An 18,525-nucleotide genomic window follows, 5' to 3' on the forward strand; every position below is an offset into this window, starting at 1 on the left:
TTCTTTGGGGTATTGTTCTAGGTGTTTTGACATTTTTCTCCTCTTCTGAATTTGTGTCTTGGACTTTCCTGTCACCTAATATCTTTTTTTGTTGTTGTTCTTTTGCTGATTTTGGGGGTACCTTTTCCCTTTCTTTTACATTTGAGCTCTGCTCTCAGGGTAAAAGAGGTATTGCTTCAGGCTTCCTGTGCCAGTGGCTACAGACCCTGGCTATCCACCTTGTACTGCACTGATGCTGCCCTGACACAAGGCTCCCTCCTATCTGATGCTATTTGGAGGGGATGGGGCATTACTGACACTACTACAGGCTGAGGAGTCTGGCAGCTCACCTGGGGTTGTGTTGATTCCTAGTAGTAGTGTCTGGTGTGGGTGTTTCTGTGTTTCCCGGGGCTACACTAAAGAATTGCCTAGATCAGCTGGCCTCTGGAGGCTACCTTTGCCCTGGCCCTGCTGAAGCATTTAGAAGTCTGGCCACTGGAGGAATACCTGTTTGTCCAAGGGTGATGCTAAAACATATGGTAGTTGCTGAACTGGAGTCCACAGGTTCCCCTGGCTATGCTAAAGGTGGGGGTGGGGGTCTGGGTCCTGGCATTGCCTGCTCCTCCACACTGGGCTCAAGTTCTCCCACCAGTCTGCTTCGGTAAAGCTTGTAGCTGACTTGCTATGCTGCTTCTTGTCCTATACTACACGCCCCTTTTACCTAAGACAGACCTTTCTTGCTGATCCTCCAAGTTTCTTGGGCTAAATACTGTTTCACTCTATGTTTTTGCTGGTTCTGTTCCAGAATTTGTTTTAAGGTGCTATTTTATGTTTGTTTGGAGGTGAATGTGGAAGAATTACAGCAATTTACTGCTTATTCTGTCATCTTGGCTCCTGGAAATATTATCAAAGACTTTCTTGTCCTATACTTTAAATGAAATCCAGACCACCTATATTAAAAATAAAATCATGATTATTACAATAAAATATAAGTGCTTTATAACCATGTTAGGTAAATGGTATATGAAAAGGATTTATGATTTCTAGCTTCCTTGATTTAGCAGAAGGATCTTAAGGAGACTGAGAGTTGAGGTGATCATAAAGGCAGGGTAATCACATAACTAATAAGTTTGAATGGTAAGATTTAAGTTAAAATCATTTTGCCTCAACTCCAGTTCTCTGTCCCCTATGTCATGCTACCTCATAGCAAGCTTAAATTAACACTAAGATTCTTCTGTAACCCACAAACTTCCAAGAGGTAAATGAACTTGGCTTGTAAAAATTACATGCTTATATTCATGAACTTTTGGCTTCCCTTGTAATTACCATAATAATAATAATAATTATTATTACAGCTATCATTTACTTGATGCTCTAAAGTTTGAAAAGTGCTCTACATATACTCATTTAATCATCACAATAATCTTCTAAGGATCCATACTACTATCATCTCCATTTTACAGATAAAGAAACTAAGACACAAAGAGGGCAATGGAAAGAGAGAAAGAGAATAAACATTTATATAGCATCTTTATGTGCCAAAAAAGCACTTTTAAAGATGATTATATTGTGTTTGTAATATGCATAATATATAAATAATGTTAAATATATGTGATATATTGTGTATATTATTATTATATTAGTGTGTATATTTCACATATGTTGTATTGTACATATTATATTACAAAATATCTAATATTATATATATAACATATTGTGTATTACATATTTATTATATATGTAGTATGAGATATTATTTATCCATATTATCTTGTTTGATCCTCACAACAACCCTGGAAAGGAGGGGTTTTTACTATTATTTGTGGTTGAGAAAACTGAGGCAGACAGAGGTTAAATAACTTGTCCGGTATCATACAGTTATTAAGTGTCTGAGGCTGTATTTAAATTCAGCTCTCCCTTATTGGGTCATCTAGCTGCCTAATTCTGTACATTTTATGTCTTTAAAATATTCTGAAAAATAAAAATTCTTCTAATATCCAAGGCTCTTTACAGCCTAACGTATCCCTAATTTTCCAGTAGTCTCATCCTTCACTACTCTCTGTGCTGGATGACAATCCAGCATTTCTAGCCAATGTGTTGTTTCTGGCACACAATACTACATGTTCCATCTCTGTGCCTCTGCACTGGTTGTTCCCTATGCCTGGAACACTTTCTTCTCCCTGATACTTGATTACTTTCAAGATGGACCTCAAGTGCTACTTTCTGTAGAAATCTTTCTAGGACCCTCAGCTAGTTGAGTCTTTCCATCTAAATTTACATTCCTTCTACTTTGTATCATGAAAATACATGTTGTTCTACTCTTCTCCTTCTCCTCCCATCAATAGTATGTAAGATCTTTGTGGAGAGGGACTGGTTTTACCTAGTGCTTAGTTGTATTTGGCACATAATAAGCGCTTAATAAATGCTTTTTTTTTATTAATTGATTTGTTATTCTCAAAATAAAGAATTAGAAGAATAAGAAGGAATAACAAAGATGCAATATAAGTTTAACTTCTTAAACTTCTTAATAATTACAGCTCTTCAAATGAAATAGATTGCCTTAGGAGGTAGGATGTTCCCTCTCACTAGAGGAAGTATTCAAATAAAGGCTGGATGATTGTTGTATATATTGTAGTAGTGATTCCCTTTTGAGAGATGGGTCAGACTAGATGACAGTTTATATCCCTTCCAAATTTAAAATTCTATGATTTTGTGATTTTGCATTTCTTATTGCAATTGATTTTCACCCATTAAACTTCTGAATGGAGAAATAAATAAAATAAAAATAAAAATATTCTGGAAAGAGATATCATCAGAGTATCAAAGGAATCCATGATAAAAAAAAAAAAGTTAAGAACTCTTGCCCTGACTGAATTATATTCTGAAGATAATGTAATATAATTGTCTATTCTTCTATCCTCCTCATTGACCTGAATCTTCCAAATCACCCTCCTTTTGCTCCTTAATTACATTTTTCCTCCTAGAATAATCATCTTTCTTTTCTGAACTCATATAACACCCGATATAGCCCTTGTTAAACTTTACCATTCAATTTCTCCTTATTTGTATGTAACTCTTACTTCTCCCACTAAAATGTCAGCTTTATGAGGTCAGAAGATATTTCTTCCTCCTTCATGTCCCATATTGACTAGCACATACAAATCAAGTACTGAATAGTGTTTGTTGAATGACAGGATGAATGAATATACTTAAATAAGAATGATTATAAGTGTCAGATGCATGCATTCAACACTTACCAAATTCATAAAGAAAATTATATTGATATTTTTACTTATAAAAAGTTAAGTTTTATGTTTAATCACAATATGAATGATTATTTTAAATCTCTTCAGAAGTCCTATATATTATTCAAAATTCAGGCAAGGCACAGTGGATAGAGTGCTGTCCCCAAAGTCAGAAGGACCTGAGTTCAAATCCAGCATCAGATATTTAATACTTCCTAGCTGGGTGACCCTAGGCAACTCACTTGACCCCATTTGCCTCAGGAAAAAAATTCAGGCAAGGATATATCTAAAAGCAGAAACAAAAATATTTGATCTAGAAAAAAAAAAAAAAAAAAGTCTGACCATTTCTTCTTCCAAGGCCTTATCTTAATAGACTTCCTACAAATTGATGGTAAGGATAGAAGAAAAGAGAAAAAAAATTAAGTTAAATTTTAAAAAGAATATTCTCTCTATAGAACAATAACCTTAGCATTCCTTCTTTTATTCATTCATCCTGTTGTTGTCAAAGAGGATCAAAATGAAATCACAATGTTGAGGTCAATATACAGTATGTCTAACTATAGCTGATTAAACCAATTATGGCCTCAGAACTGCCACAAATAAGGCAAAACAGTCCGTATGACCCTAGAGTGTTACTGAGTACTTAAGGAATCATGGGAACATTTTAAAAATCACTCGAAGCACAAGAAGAAAGATGTCATTCTTCTATCCTCACTCAAGAGTCTGATTATGTGGCAAGTAAGCAGTAGAGAAAGTTTAGAAATAAGCTTCTGATTGGTTGGTATATTGAAATGTCTTTGTTGATTGCTGAAGTCAGGATCTAGAATGACCCAAATAAAGGTGTTGGTAAAATATTTTAATTGAAAGCAGATTGAGTCTAGGACTTGATTATATTATATAAGAATGGTACATAAAGAGCAGGGAGTATGTTCAAATTCCAAAACTATTCCACTTTAAGACACTGGGTTTCACCAAACTGAAAAAAGTTCCTGGTCAAGAAGTCAAATGATGATGAAGAAAGATTATCCTTGTGCCAGATTGAGGACAGAGTGTCATCCTCTGGCAATGCTGAACTACAATGTCTAATACGCGAGGAAATATGTTACTGCTTTAAGTCTTTGGATTTAATATATTCTGTGGTCCAAGACTCTGGCTAAGTGTATTTATTCTCTGCTTAAAGAAAGAAAGAACACCAACAACTGGGATTTTTGGAAAGCCTCAGGCCTTCTCTTGTGATGTGACCTTTTTGCCATTTTTTTGGGAATTCATCCCCCTTTAAACTCTTTGATTGGTATTTGGAACCTGAGGGCTTCTGTGACTCACAGCTGCCTCCCAGGGAGCATGGTTGGCTAATTTCTTTGAAGGAAGGTTAAGCCTTTGTGCATATGTGGGTTCTTTTTTTTTTTTTGACAATTTTGTTAAAACCACAAACAATTCAGGAAAAATAAACTCTAAAAGTACAGTGAAACTGTGGATAGAAATATTTTAGCACAGGAAGAGAAAAAACAACATTGAATCTTGTCCTTGATTTAGTATTTAACTTAAGGTAGATACTGATTACAGAATGATTGCATATTTTATATGCAGATTGCTCTATACCATAATTCATTGCAATGGATTAGTATCTGATAACTGTTCTTTAATAATTGTGTGGTCAATTGATAACTATTTAATTCAATGGCTGAATTGAGTAGTAAATATGTTAATAGTTTTTGCAAGGTAGAATTTTGTTTATTAGTTTTGCTTTTTGTTGTTGTTTTTGTTGTTTTTGGAGGGGGAGTATACAGATTTGTGATTTTATTGGCATGAGAATATTACCAGTGTAGAAACTGACTCTGCTGATTCAAATTACTAACTGTTTGTATTGTATAGTCTTTGAGAGGTTTTTTGAAATATCATGAAGTTAAGCGACTTGGTCAGTGTCACACAGCCAAAATTCAAGACCTATAAAGTCATATCTTTGTTAAGATGTATTTATGAAAGGATGACCCTCTATGTGATTCTCACTCTAACCCTATCCCATGGGAACTTAAAAAGATATGTTTACTTTATACTGCTCAACCAGAAGAACCAAGATGAATGTGAACTAAATGGGCTCCAATTCAAAATGGATTATCTTTCAAAGGTTTGCTTGTTAGTCATTTCTTCGAAGCTCAGAGCTCATTTTCTCATAGAGATATTATGTGGTTAGTGTATTTCACCCATAATGTTGTTGGACTACATAGAGACTTACTGGAATTTATAGACTTTAGCCAACAGATAGAATATTGCTTTTTCTTTTAAAAAACAAAAAAATTTCTATTTCTAATTCAGTACACATTTTTTGCCTCATCAATAATCAAAATGAGGACCTTTTCTTACCCAATAATAATTATTCACATTTATTTCTTTTCTTCAAACCAATAGCAGACAAAACCCTGAAGCCGATGAATTCCCTTCTTATAGAAAGATAAAATCATATATTTTGGAAGCAAGAAGGGGTCATAGAGGTTATCTGATCCATCTCCATACTTTTATAATTGCATAGGAATTAATTGACTGGATTATGGTCACATAAATGTAAATGGCAAAGCTAAGATTAGAACTCAGATACTTCAGTTCTCAATCCAATATTCTTTCTACTTCATCATGCTGTCTTAGGGTCATTAAAGAAGAGCAAGGAGATGGGAACAAACATTTAATCACATACCACTTATGTTCCAGGTACTATTCTAGGTGTATGACAAAGGTTAGATCATTTAAGAGTTTCAAAAATTAACAAGCAGCAAAGAGGATTCTTAAAGAGCAATTAGAACATTAGGGGAAAAAACTGTTGGATTAAGATTGCTGCATTCTCCAAGAGAGGACACTAGTGGCAGAGTCTTAACTAGGAATGCTTATTTTCAGGTCAAATATCCTAAGCCATACCCAAGGCAAGTAATTAGAAAATTACTTTCGCTGGAAACTGAGTAGATGCCCAACAGTTGGAGAACAGCTGAATAAGCTATGGTATATAAATGTTATGGATTATTATTCTTCTATAAGAAAGGACCAGCAGGATAATTTCAGAGAAGCCTGGAGAGACTTACCTGAACTGATGCTAAGTGAAATGAGCAGAACCAGGACATCATTGTACAATGCAACAAGAAGATTATATGATGATGGATACTGATGGACGTGGCTCTTTTCAACAATGAGATGAATCAGACTAGTTCCAATGATCTTGTGATGAACAGAGCCATCTGCACCCAGAGAGAGGACTGCGGGAAATAAGTGTGAATTACAACATGGCATTTTCACTCTTTTTGTTGAGGTTTGCTTATATTTTATTTTCTTTCTCATTTTTTCCTTTTTGATTTGGTTTTTCTTGTGCAGCAAGATAATATACAAATATGTATGTATGTATTGGATTTAACACATATTTTTACCATGTTTAACATATATTGGATTACTTGTCATCTGGGGAGGGGATGGAAGAAGGGGAGGAAAAATTGGAACACAAGGTTTTTTAAGGGTTAATGTTGAAAATTTATCCATGCATATGTTTTGAAAATAAAAAGCTTTAATAAATAAAAAATATATATTTTTTCAATTAGGGGCAGTTTAGATAGCACAGTGGTCAGAACACCAGCCCTGAAGTCTGGAGCATCTCAGACATTTCACACTTATTAGCTGTGTGACCGACCCTGGGCAAATCATTTAACCTCAATTGCTTCACCTATATGTGTGTGTTTAACTTTCAGTTGAGCTGGGTAGAGAAGAATCAGGAAGAAAGGAAGAAGTAGGAACCCCCAGAATGTTGATATAGGGCTACTCACTCAGAAGTCACTTTAAGAGTGGGGAAAAGTTTAATCTATTTTAATGTAACTTCTCCTTTCTCCCCCATCTAATCTTTCCCATTGGAATGTAAATTCCTTGTGATAAGGGATGGGTTCCTTGGCCAGCAGAGTGCTGGTATACTGTAAGTGCTTAATAAATACTTGTTGATTGGTTGTTGGATCCACTCTTACCAAACGGGCACTCGGTTGTTTCTACACTTTTGAAAGACTGCAAATACTATCCAAATCCTCTAAATGTAGCAATTAGAGCAAAGCTCACCTCACCACAACTGTTAACATCTTAGCTGATAGGCAAATATTATGTCAAGTATGACCTAGGCAGTGTGCTTCAAGAAAGGAAAAAGGATTCCTCCACTCATCAAATGTTTGGAAATAAAAGTCCAATAATCTGTATTAGAAAAATTATTTTAATTTGTTTCATGTGAAAGTTATTTTCCCCATAATCAAAAATAAGATAAAATAAAGAGGCAAAGAGTATATGTAGAAGTTTCTATCTTATCAATGCTGGCATTTCCTTTGGGGAAGAAAAGTATGTCCATTGAAGTTGAAGAATAAGCTAGTTTTGGGTCCAGGTCTTGAACTTAGTGCAATTTAATACTGCTAAAAACCTGTTTGATACATTGGATATTTGCATTTTTAGGAGAAATAAAAATTTTCATAACTTGAACAGGAAAGATAAAGATCCTGGCAGTAAATAAAGCAGAGAGGAAAATGTCAAATCAGAAACTTAACTGAAATATGTAACAGTTGAGAGATTTTATTTTTATCTAAATTTACAGTGAAATCCTAAAGCAATTCCATTAGTAAGCTAAGATTTCAAAGATACATGATATTTTAATGAAGATCTATTTGGCTCAAGTAATTCAGCAACCTTTAATTGACTTATGTCATAGAAGCGTGATAGGATTTTCATTTAATATGCTTTTATCACTATGATTTTTCCAAACTTATTCAAGTGGATCCAGACAGTGGCAAAAGGAAGCAAAAAATATCATCAAGAATTATGAATTCCTAGGCAAGATATGAAACACCCTAAGGGATACAAGTGACACGTCTGCTACTGCTGCCATTTGGATAGAGGCGCTTCAGAAGAGAATCACATATGAGAAAGAAACAACTGGTTGAGAAGATAGTGTCAAGGAAAAGGATTTGGATTTCTGAGCCAGAGTTTAATCTATGGGAATTATAGACTTTTGGTCAGGAATGAAGTGTACTTAATGAGGGTTAAGAAGGATATATTTGCTTAGTGATAGGCTAGAGGGGCAGAATGAGACATAAATTTTAAGAACTAACCAATGTGCAACTTGTTTTATACAGCTGCAGTCATTTGTTAAAAAGAAGGACTTTTTTTCTTGGCAGGGGAAAGAGTTGTTTTTTTTTTTTTTCTTTTAAGGGGAGGGATTGGGGGAAGGATAGCAATTCTAAACAAAGGAAGGAAAAAAAGAAAAGAGCTTCAATGAATCATTTTTTAAAAATAAACAAGAGAAGAAAAGAAAGTTCAGAACAAGGCACAAATAAATAGGAACTACCATATTGAAATATTGAAAAACAAAATTCAGGCAGCAAATAGTGGAGATTCATAGTTTTATATAGAGTTATCTTTTTCTGTTCTTTATATGGAGCAAATATTTTCACCATATTTATAAGAATTAAGTCACATCAAGTGAATAAACATTTATTAGAATTTGCTAGGTGACAGAGTAGAAAGCACATGTTAGACTTAAAGTAAGGAAGACCAGAGTTCATACATGGCCTCAGATATGGCCTGACTAAGACATTATGTCTGCTTCATTTCCTGGGACTAATTGTAGTAAATAATAAAAAAATAAATAAATTTAATCATAAATAATTTTAACAAATAATTAAATGATTTTAATTCATGGCTTTGCTTATAATTTATTATTTAGTAATAATAAGAAAAGTTAAATAAATAATAATAATAATACTTGCCTCCCAGGGATGTTGTGAAAATAAAATGAAATAACATTTGTATTTTGCTAATATTAAAACATTATATTAATTCTAGTTGTTGTCGTTGCATGCCTATTAGGTGCTAATGAAAAAGGAAACAGAAAATGACCCAAAAAAAGTCCCTGCTTTCAAGGAGCAAACAGTCTAATGGGAAGACAGCATGCAAACAATTCTGTACAAACAAGATATATACAGTTAAATTCAAGATAATCTTGAAAGGAAGACACTAAGATAAGGAAGCCCAGAAAAGTCTTCAGAATATATTTGCTTAGATTTTCCGATCTAAGAAGACAGGAAATAGTGCAGGAAAGAGAAAACTGATCACATATGTTCACTGTCTGATACTACTTATACTCTAAGGTACAGCAAAGGAGTTAAAATAGCAATGCAAGGTATTATTAATTTATGGATAGAGTGCCCCGGAATAAAGGCAGTGATGCTACTCATTAATACTGTAGAGTCCAGATTTCTACACACAAATATATAATAAATAGATCTAGAGATCTTGAAGCAACGAAATTGGAGTCTGCTAAGATTCTAATATTTCTACTCAGTTGTGCTCAGTTATGACCACCTCCTTTTTAGGAATTCAATTCAGTCCCATTCATTAAGCACCTACTCTGTGCAAAGGAAATTAAGCTGGAGACTTAACATACTTGCCAAGAAGGGAAAGAGTTATGATAGCTATCTTCCAGGATTTAAAAGGCTTCCATATGGAAGAAGGATTAGGCTTGTTTCATAGACCTAGAAGCAATGAATGAAAGTTATAGAGAGGCAAATTTCATCTCCATATAAGGAAAAATTTAACATCTAAAGCAGGAAGAAAGTCAAATTGGCTGCCTAAGAAAGCAGTGAGTTTCTCATTACTAGAATCTCTAGATATAACCTGGCTGACCATCGATAAGAGATATTGGAGGAGATCCCTGTCCCAAGTGCTTTCCAATTCTTATTCTTTTCTCTGTGTCTTCCATCCACCTGCCAAATTCATGTTCTTACTATGTCACCTCTCTATCCGAAATACTTTTGCAATGGCTCTATTGCCTCTAGAATAAAATGTGAACACCTTGGTCTGACCTTTAAGCCCTCCCCAATCTGGTCCATCCAGATGTCATCTTTCTTCATGCTCTGTGACTTTGCATTCATGCCCCCACAGGTCTGAAGTAAATCTACTCCTCATTTCTGGCGTCCTTCACAGCCCAGTTCTAAACTTTGGCTGACCTCACCAAGCTCTTTTAGCTCCCTATGGCTTCTAGGATATTATAAAAACTCTTCTATGATTGAAACCTGACCCCCTCCTTTCTTTCTGGTATTCTTGCCATTGGCTATCCCCCCCATACCTGCAGTGCTCTGCCCTTTCATCATCCCTTGCCTCTTGCTTCCATTAAGACCTGATTGAAGGACCACCTTGTATAAAGCTTTTTCCTGGTCCTCCCAGTTGCTAGTCCTCCTGGGCTCTCAGATTACCTTCCATCAATTCTGTATATATCTTATATGTACCTAATCATTTACATATTATTATATCCTTCCCACCTCTCAGTCCCATTAGAATGTAAGCTTTCTGAAGGCAGGAACTGTCTTTGCCTTTTTGTATGTCCAGTTCTAAGTACTGAGCATATGAAGAAAGGCGGAATATACTTCCTGATCTCTAAATGCTTAGTTTAATGTGGAGACAAACCAGGTTTAAACAAGCTATTTACAAGATAAATTGGGGATAATTAACAGAAGAAATTAGAACTGAGGGGAATTAGGAAAGTTTAAATATTTGCTTGTTGACTGACTGAATATTGAACACTTAACAAGCATATGTAAACTTTCCCAACTCCTCTCAATTCTAATTTCTTCTGTTAATTATCCCCAATTTATCTACACATTTCTCTTCAGTAGAATGTCAGCCCCATAAGGGCAGGCACTTAGGTGGCTCAGCGCATAAAGTCCTTGGGCCAGAAATCTAGAAAATCTGAATTCAAATCCAGCCTCAACAACTATTAGCAACAACTATTAACCATCTGCCAGAGCAAATGACTTAGTCTTCATCAGCCTCAGTTTCCTCATCTGTAAAATGGGTATCTTAATCATAACCCAATTAACCAGAGTATGGCAAAAATCAAATGAGATAATACTGGTAAAGTGCCTAGCACTTAAATATTTTTCCCCTTCCCTTAGTATCTGTAAGACTTAATGCAGTGCTGGACATATAACAAAAAACTGAATTTTGTGATTAGCAAATCAAGGAAAGAGTTGGGGGAAATGGGGGAGGGGCAAACCTAAAGAAAATCTTTTAGAATTGGATTAAATGTTTGTTTTTAACATGTACTTGTCAGAGACTTGCTTCTTCACTGCCTCCATATTTTCATGGTTGGTTGCAAAGACCAAGAGTGCAGCTGTTATTGACTCAGTTTGGTGATTAGTGTAAATTCTCACAGAGAACAGCAATTTAACATGTGGCTGACCTTTTACAGTGAGAAATGAAGAAATGCAGTGTTAAGGCCACCAGACTGTAGCAGGATGTTTAATCAGTTTCTTTGCTTGGAGAAATAGGAAGGAGATGATGTATTTAAGAAGATGACTTTTTATAGATCCTAACTTGAAATGCCAGGATTTGAGTACAATGGTAGATCAGATCTGTGTTCTGGGCAACTTCCTATTGGTCCCACTATTTTTAGTTGTTTTGTATTGACTTCTTCCTTGGGTCCTCCCTTTGCTTATTTGCTTTTCCCCCTCCCTAGCCCTTGGAGAGTGCCTATTTTTCCTTCTTTAGATAGACCCTCCTCAACTTCCTCACTCCCCTTCACGGCCGTTTGAATATCCTCTCCTCCTACAGAGCTCTCCAGGCTGAGCCTTTTCCAAGTGGTTTGTAAGTGGTGAACTTGTTTCAGTTTTGGTGGTTGGGGTTCTCAGTGGAGAGGGAAGGATTTGGGGGGATTCGGTTGAGAAAGAGATTGGGAGGGAAAAAAAAAAAACAGTGGAGGGCAACTGTTTTTTGTTTTTTTTGTTTTTTGTTTTTTTTTTTCCACTTCTGGCTGAGAAGGCTTGAGAAAAATAAAAACAAATTCTTTCCCGGCCCACAGGACTTCCTGGTAGTCTGAAGCCTTTCACTTTTCCAGTTCATGTTATCTCTGATTATTCCATGCACATTACCAAATTGGATTTGAGTTGTGGTAAATGATGCAAATTTCAAAGAACTTAACAATTGAATTCCATTCCCCATTTGTATAATTCCATGCATCTTTGGGAAATGGTTTTTCCTTGGGAAGTTTTGTTTTTGAAATAAATGTGAACTGCACATTATCTCTCAAAGATTAGTTGAGAGTTGTTAGTGGTAATTAAATAATAGACATGCTTATTCAAACTAGTCTACTCTGGAATGTCTGTGGAAACTCCTTAATGCAAGGAATTGCTATAGCAGAGTTTTTAAACAAAACAAGATATCAAATCAACACCAAAAAAATCAATACAAAATTTACAGGTTTTGTTAAGATGCAAGATGAGAAAGGGTTGACCAGAGTATGAATTTTCTTTCTTTTTTTTCCTTGTCAAATGATTTTGGACCCTAAGCTAAAAACAAATAAAAGCACTTGCTTGTTCAAAAAAAAAAAAAAAAAAGGTTTCATTTAGTTGAGTATGTAAAAGAATCAATGATTTTCTCTGTGTGGATACTTACTTCTTCCCCTAAGGATAGACTACAAATGCATGTTAGAGTGGAAAGGATAGAGACTCTTTCAGAAAACCTATATTCAAATCACATCTCTCACACTCTTTGTGTGACTTTAAATACTTAATTTCTCTGAATCTCAGTTTCTTCGACTGTAAAATGAGGGAGTTGGTATGGTCTCATAATTCTTTGATCTAATAATTCTCAACCATGACAGTTCTTACCCATATTCAGTAAATCATTCAGTCAATAATCATTTATTAAGTGCCTACTGTGTGCCAAACACTAGAGATATAAAGAGAAGTAAAAAGTAGCTCCTGCTCTCAAGAAACCCAAAATCTGGTGGGGAATAGGGGGAATGACAATATACAAATAACTATGTTTTGTAATAAAGCCTCAGAGAAGACATAATCAGTACATTTGAGGTCTTCCTGGTACCCCATTTTAATCTCATAGGGACCAGTACCACCTGGGCCACCATCTATTGTTGTGCTTTCTCATAAAATGACAGCCCCACCTCCTTTTCCCTTCATGCATATCCTTCCTGCATACTTCCTGCACATGTCATCATTGGTAGCAGGCTACAGCCTGCTTACAGACATTGTTCATCATTCTGCTGCTCTTTAGGTTATTTGTCATTTTAATTCTTTTTGAGGTCATGTTGTTTCAAGGTTCATAGTTAGATAGCATCACTCTAAAATCAATTATAAACACTCAACTTAACATTTAAAGTCCCCCTCAGATGGGCTCCAAACTACCTTTACAGCTTTACTATATATTATTCCCCTTCACATATTTTGTGGTCCAGCCAACTGGTCTTCTTATCATTCTTCCTATCTAACATATCAGGTCCTAATAACTGCTATTCTTCATATCATGTCTTATCTCCATTGTATAGTCTTTCTCTATTGCCTGGAAGGCATACATTCTTCACTTTCATCTCTTAAAATCCCCAGTTTCTTTTTTTGTTTTGTTTTGTTTTGTTTTGTTTTTTGCAAATCTCAGGTCAAGAACTATCTTCTTCATAAAGTCTTTCTTCATCCTCATAGCTACTAGTGCCTCCCTCCCTTCCCCCCCACTTATTCCCCCCTCCTATTTATTTTTGTATTTATTTTATGTTTACTTATATATGTGCATACTGAGGCAGCTAGGTAACATGGGATAGAGTGTTTGTCTTAAAGTGGAAAGACTCATCCTTCTGAGTTCAAATCCAGCCTCAGACACTTACAAGTTGTGTGATCCTGGGTATTGCCTCAGCTCCTTATCTGTAAAATGCGCTGTAGAAAGTAAACCACTCCATTATTTTTGCCAAGAACACTCCAAATGAGATCACAAAGACTCAAATATTACTCAAATGACTGAATGACAACATGCATGCTGTCTCCCCTGACAAAATGTAAACAGGGATTGTTTCATTTTCCTCTTTGAAGTAGTCCACATTTGAACATATTAAATAATTGTTGACTTACAAGTTTTACAGGGTTTTTGGTTTTGTCAATTTACAATTTATAAGACAGCCTTTTGTAGCATTTAAATAATTTGGGATTACTGAAAGCACTTTGTATTTTCTGGTATGAAATTTAGCCTAGTCTTCTTATCCTTCCAGGCCAAGCGCATTAAGCATCTGCAGTATTGGTCAAATACATGCATATTAATAAACTAATTTATTAAGCTGTCTATCCAACTGTTTGTCATAATCTGTGCAATGAGCATTTTTATCCATTTTGTTTTTCCATTGTGAAGGAGCTTTTAAAGGCTTTTTAAAAATTACTGTCACTTTTCCTGATAAAGTATTTCATAATTAACAGAATTAACATGATGTCATCTGTAAGTAGAAATGTTTGGAGAAATTCCTCATTTGTTCAAGTATTATGCAAATAATGTTATTCAGGCAAGAAAAGAATTTGAGTAGTCACGTGTCGTTTTTATCATATACAAAATCTATGACATCCCAAAGATAATTCAGAAGTTGGCTATTCTATCACAGATATAAAATATACCTCTAAAGCCAGGTAGTGATTCAAAATATTTTTGGCTTTTTAATATAAAGTTGATAAGGTTCAAAGTATAGAAGGCTGGAAGTCTGAAGGCAACCACTGTCATGGGGGTTTGTATTATCAGTGTTCTGATCATCATCATAAAGAAGTCACACCCTCAGTTCAAACATAGTCCTATTTTTTATTTGCAAATCTGATTTAGGTAAAACCCAAATGTGATCTATGATAATATATATTATGAAAAGATTGGTATAACATCTTTGTCAGAATCCGAAAAAATTAAAAATTTTTTACAGTAAATATATTTTAATATAACCATTTTTGTAATTATTTTTAGCATATACCTATCATTTTCTTTTCTTATTTATGTATTTATTTATTTGTTTGTTTTATCATTTTCTTCTTAAAAGGATCTAGGATTAGGGATCTATAAAGAGGTAGTTATATTCAGACCAATGGAGTATTACATTCCTAATGCATGTGTTATTGTTACAAGGAGAAATAAGGAGATCCTGCCCCTATCCTCTGAATAGAGCTGTCCAAAGTAGATCCAGCTTAGGGCAGATCCCATCACTCATACCATCATGTTTCTATGATTGGTCTGGGGTAAGGAGAAAGGGTAACAAATTATCTTCCTCTCCCAAAAAAGGATTTTGATTTTACAGTATAAAGAATGCAATGCTGTTTGAGACATAGATTTAGAACTTAGAGGTCATCTAGTTCAGATATGTAAAACACAGAACCCATGGTCAACACTCCTGAATAAAGCACAACCTAGACTAAAATATAATTGAGAAATATTTAACAAAATAAATAAAATAGAATAGAATAAAATGTTTTGAAACTAAGTCAATGTATGGTCAGCAAAAATTATTATATGTAGATTACTGGCTCTCCATTTGTATTTGACCCCGACTCAACCACTTCTTCATTTTACAGATGAGGAAATAAAGCCCAGAAAGTTGTCACTTACCCATGATCACTAATGTACTTGGTGACAGAGCCAGAATTTGAAGCCCAGTCTTAATTCCAAACTCACCATTCTTTCCACCCTACTGAATGGCAATGCTCAGTTTTGGAACCTCCTAGGGGGTCTTCAGCTCACTAACAGCACTCTGATGTGTCAAAATTCCCCTTAGATATATCTAAACTTCCAAGTTTATTTCAAGCAGCAGATGTCCTCTAACAAATAAATGCTAAACATGCATAATTCCAAGGCTGTGTTGTGTGCCTTCTTTGAGAAGTGCACATTACTATTCTGCTTAGAATGTTATTTTCAAATGGTAACTTGGCAAAATCCATCTTGCTATTGTAAATATGGTGATTTCATAAATAGGAGATTCTAAACTTCAAAAGATCCTTATTTTCATTTATGTGGGCACCAGCCAATATAGAATACCTCAATAGAAAGTCCTCACCCACATTCTAGTAAATTGTCTTCATCCCCCCAAAAATTCATCCCTTGATAGACAGTCTTCCAGAGTTGAATCTCCCCGATTTAGCAAAGCTAGAATTTAATAACATGAACATAATCCATTGCTGGATTACCTTGGGTAAGAAAGCAATGTTTACTGGGTAAAGTGATATACTTGGCATTTCAGGACCACAGTTCAAATATCAACTTTCCTACTTACTAAGTGATCTTAACTAAGGCATTTTGAGGCAGCTAGATGTTATAGTGGATAAAGCACCAGCCCTGATGTCAGGAGGACCTTAGTTCAAATGTGTTCTCAGACACTTAACACTCCCTAGCTGTGTGACCCTGGGCAAATCACTTAACCTCAATTGCCTCAGGGAAAAAAAAAAACAAAACTAAGACATTTACTCTCTGGGTCTTCATTTCCCATCTATGAAATAACTACATTGATGGTCTAAGATCAGCTCTAAAGTTGTAGTCCTATGATCCCAACTTAGCTCTCCTGAAGCTCATTTCCTTCATGCCCTACGATGCCTCATCACAAGAATGATAGAACTTGGGAGAAGGAAGCTAATTTCTTTTACAATTGGAGGTAGGAAAAGCATACCTTTAAAATTTTCTTCTACTGGAAGTCCAAAGTGGTTACTGTCAATGTTGGATTTTTTTTTTCCTGCAAGTTTCCAAAAATAAGCTGCTTTTGAAAAGAGACCAAACATGGAATGTTTAGCCCTAAAGGAAATTTTTTTCCCCCTGAGTTTTAAATGACTAAAACTGTTTTCCGTTCTTAACTACAGCATTCATTACTATGAATAGATTTTAAAATTCCCCGTGCATGCATTTAAACTGAACTTGACAGAATACATATGGAGTATTATGTAGAAGAATCCACAGGCTTCTGAAGATAATCTTTTAGCACATAAAAACTGCCGTAAGAAAAAAAAATCACAAAAGTTATCATTTATATTTTTCTCTCTTATATATACCTATATTTTCTGCTACTGAGAATGGTCCTATTAATTTTTTCCCCTGACTGGATAGATATTCCCATCACCATAAAATGTGCTTTTTTGACCTCTAAGACCTTAATTCATTTTGTGTTATCTTGCTGTATGGAATAAGAGAGATATTATGGTGAAATTAAATTTTTGTTATTTAAAACCTCATATTATTCATGGCATCTTTGGTTGGGTTTGGAGGCATTCTACTAACTAAATCTCTACTCTGAGATATTCTTATAAAGTCTTACAGATTTAAAAGCATATGGTATACTAAGCGGAAGCATGGTGAGATATGTTGAGTGCTACATTTGTGCTCCGTAAGGTTTGGGTTCAAGTCAGCCTTCTGGTGGCTTTCTAGCTTTCTATCCACCAGTAAATAAAATGATCTTTCCTTGCATTAGACACCTTCTCTACTAAGTCAGAGAGAACATTCTTCAATCCTTGGGAAAGTTGGAATCAAGACTGTTACAGAAACATAATTCATGTGTTTTTTCCTGGTACTTTAAAGTTTACTCTCCAACAACTTTGTGAATAGGGCTAGACCCTCAAGCTGGAAGGAACCTCACAATTGTTTAGTCTAACCCATCTTTTTCATATGAGGAAAATGAAATCCAGGGAAGTATAGTAACTGGCCCATGCAGGGTGGCAAAGGGAAAAATGTAATTTGTCCTCATTTAGTAAATGAGAAGATTGAAATTCAGAGATGTGACTTACCCAGTCACAAAACTAATAATTATTGGAACCAGTATTTTGAATCCAGATGTTATCATTCCAAGGCAAAGTTGTCTGGTACGTATTAGGTGCTTAATAAATGTTGACTGATTTATTTTTTTCTATTAACCTATCACTAAAAGCTTCCTGTGCCAGATCATTCATCTCCATGAAAAGTAGCAGTAATGGAAAGCATTTTTCCAACCCTAATGAAATCATAGGTCCTTTGTGTATTTGCATATGGTATAAGACATTTTACCAAACTAAAACTTTATGAAGAGAAATAATATCTGATTTCCTTACCCTGAGCATAGTGAAAATGTTTTATGTGAAACAGTGGAAGCACTATATCCATAAATATGTACAGTATTATATTTTGAGTAATTCTTTTACTCATTGTAGAACAAAGAAAAATTATCTAGGAATATTATTATATCATATATATTATAAAATGCTATTTACATATTCAGGGAGTTGCATTATAGATTTCTCAAATACATTTGGAAGGATTTCCATGTGTAGGGGGAGATCCTATGATAAGCTCTATATTTTTATTCAATAGAGCAAAGATTTTTAACCTTTTTTGTGTCCTGGATTCCTTTGGTGATCCGGTGAAACCTAGGGACTCCTTCTCAGAATAATGTTTTAAATACCCAAAATAAAATACATAATATTACCAATAAAAACAAGTATATTGAAACAAAGATGACATTTTCTCATCCAAGTTCATATACTCC

The 18,525-nt window shown here is 34.9% G+C and overlaps 1 protein-coding gene across 8 annotated transcripts in view; it reads left to right on the forward strand.

Moving 5' to 3' along the window:
* The window catches only part of KIAA1217 (KIAA1217 ortholog), a 607,564-nt gene that overhangs the window by 115,895 nt on the left and 473,144 nt on the right, over positions 1–18,525 (forward strand). The gene's annotated exons all lie outside the window — the stretch shown is intronic.

Source organism: Sminthopsis crassicaudata, chromosome 5, assembly GCF_048593235.1.
Source record: "Sminthopsis crassicaudata isolate SCR6 chromosome 5, ASM4859323v1, whole genome shotgun sequence".
Lineage (NCBI taxonomy): Eukaryota > Metazoa > Chordata > Mammalia > Dasyuromorphia > Dasyuridae > Sminthopsis > Sminthopsis crassicaudata.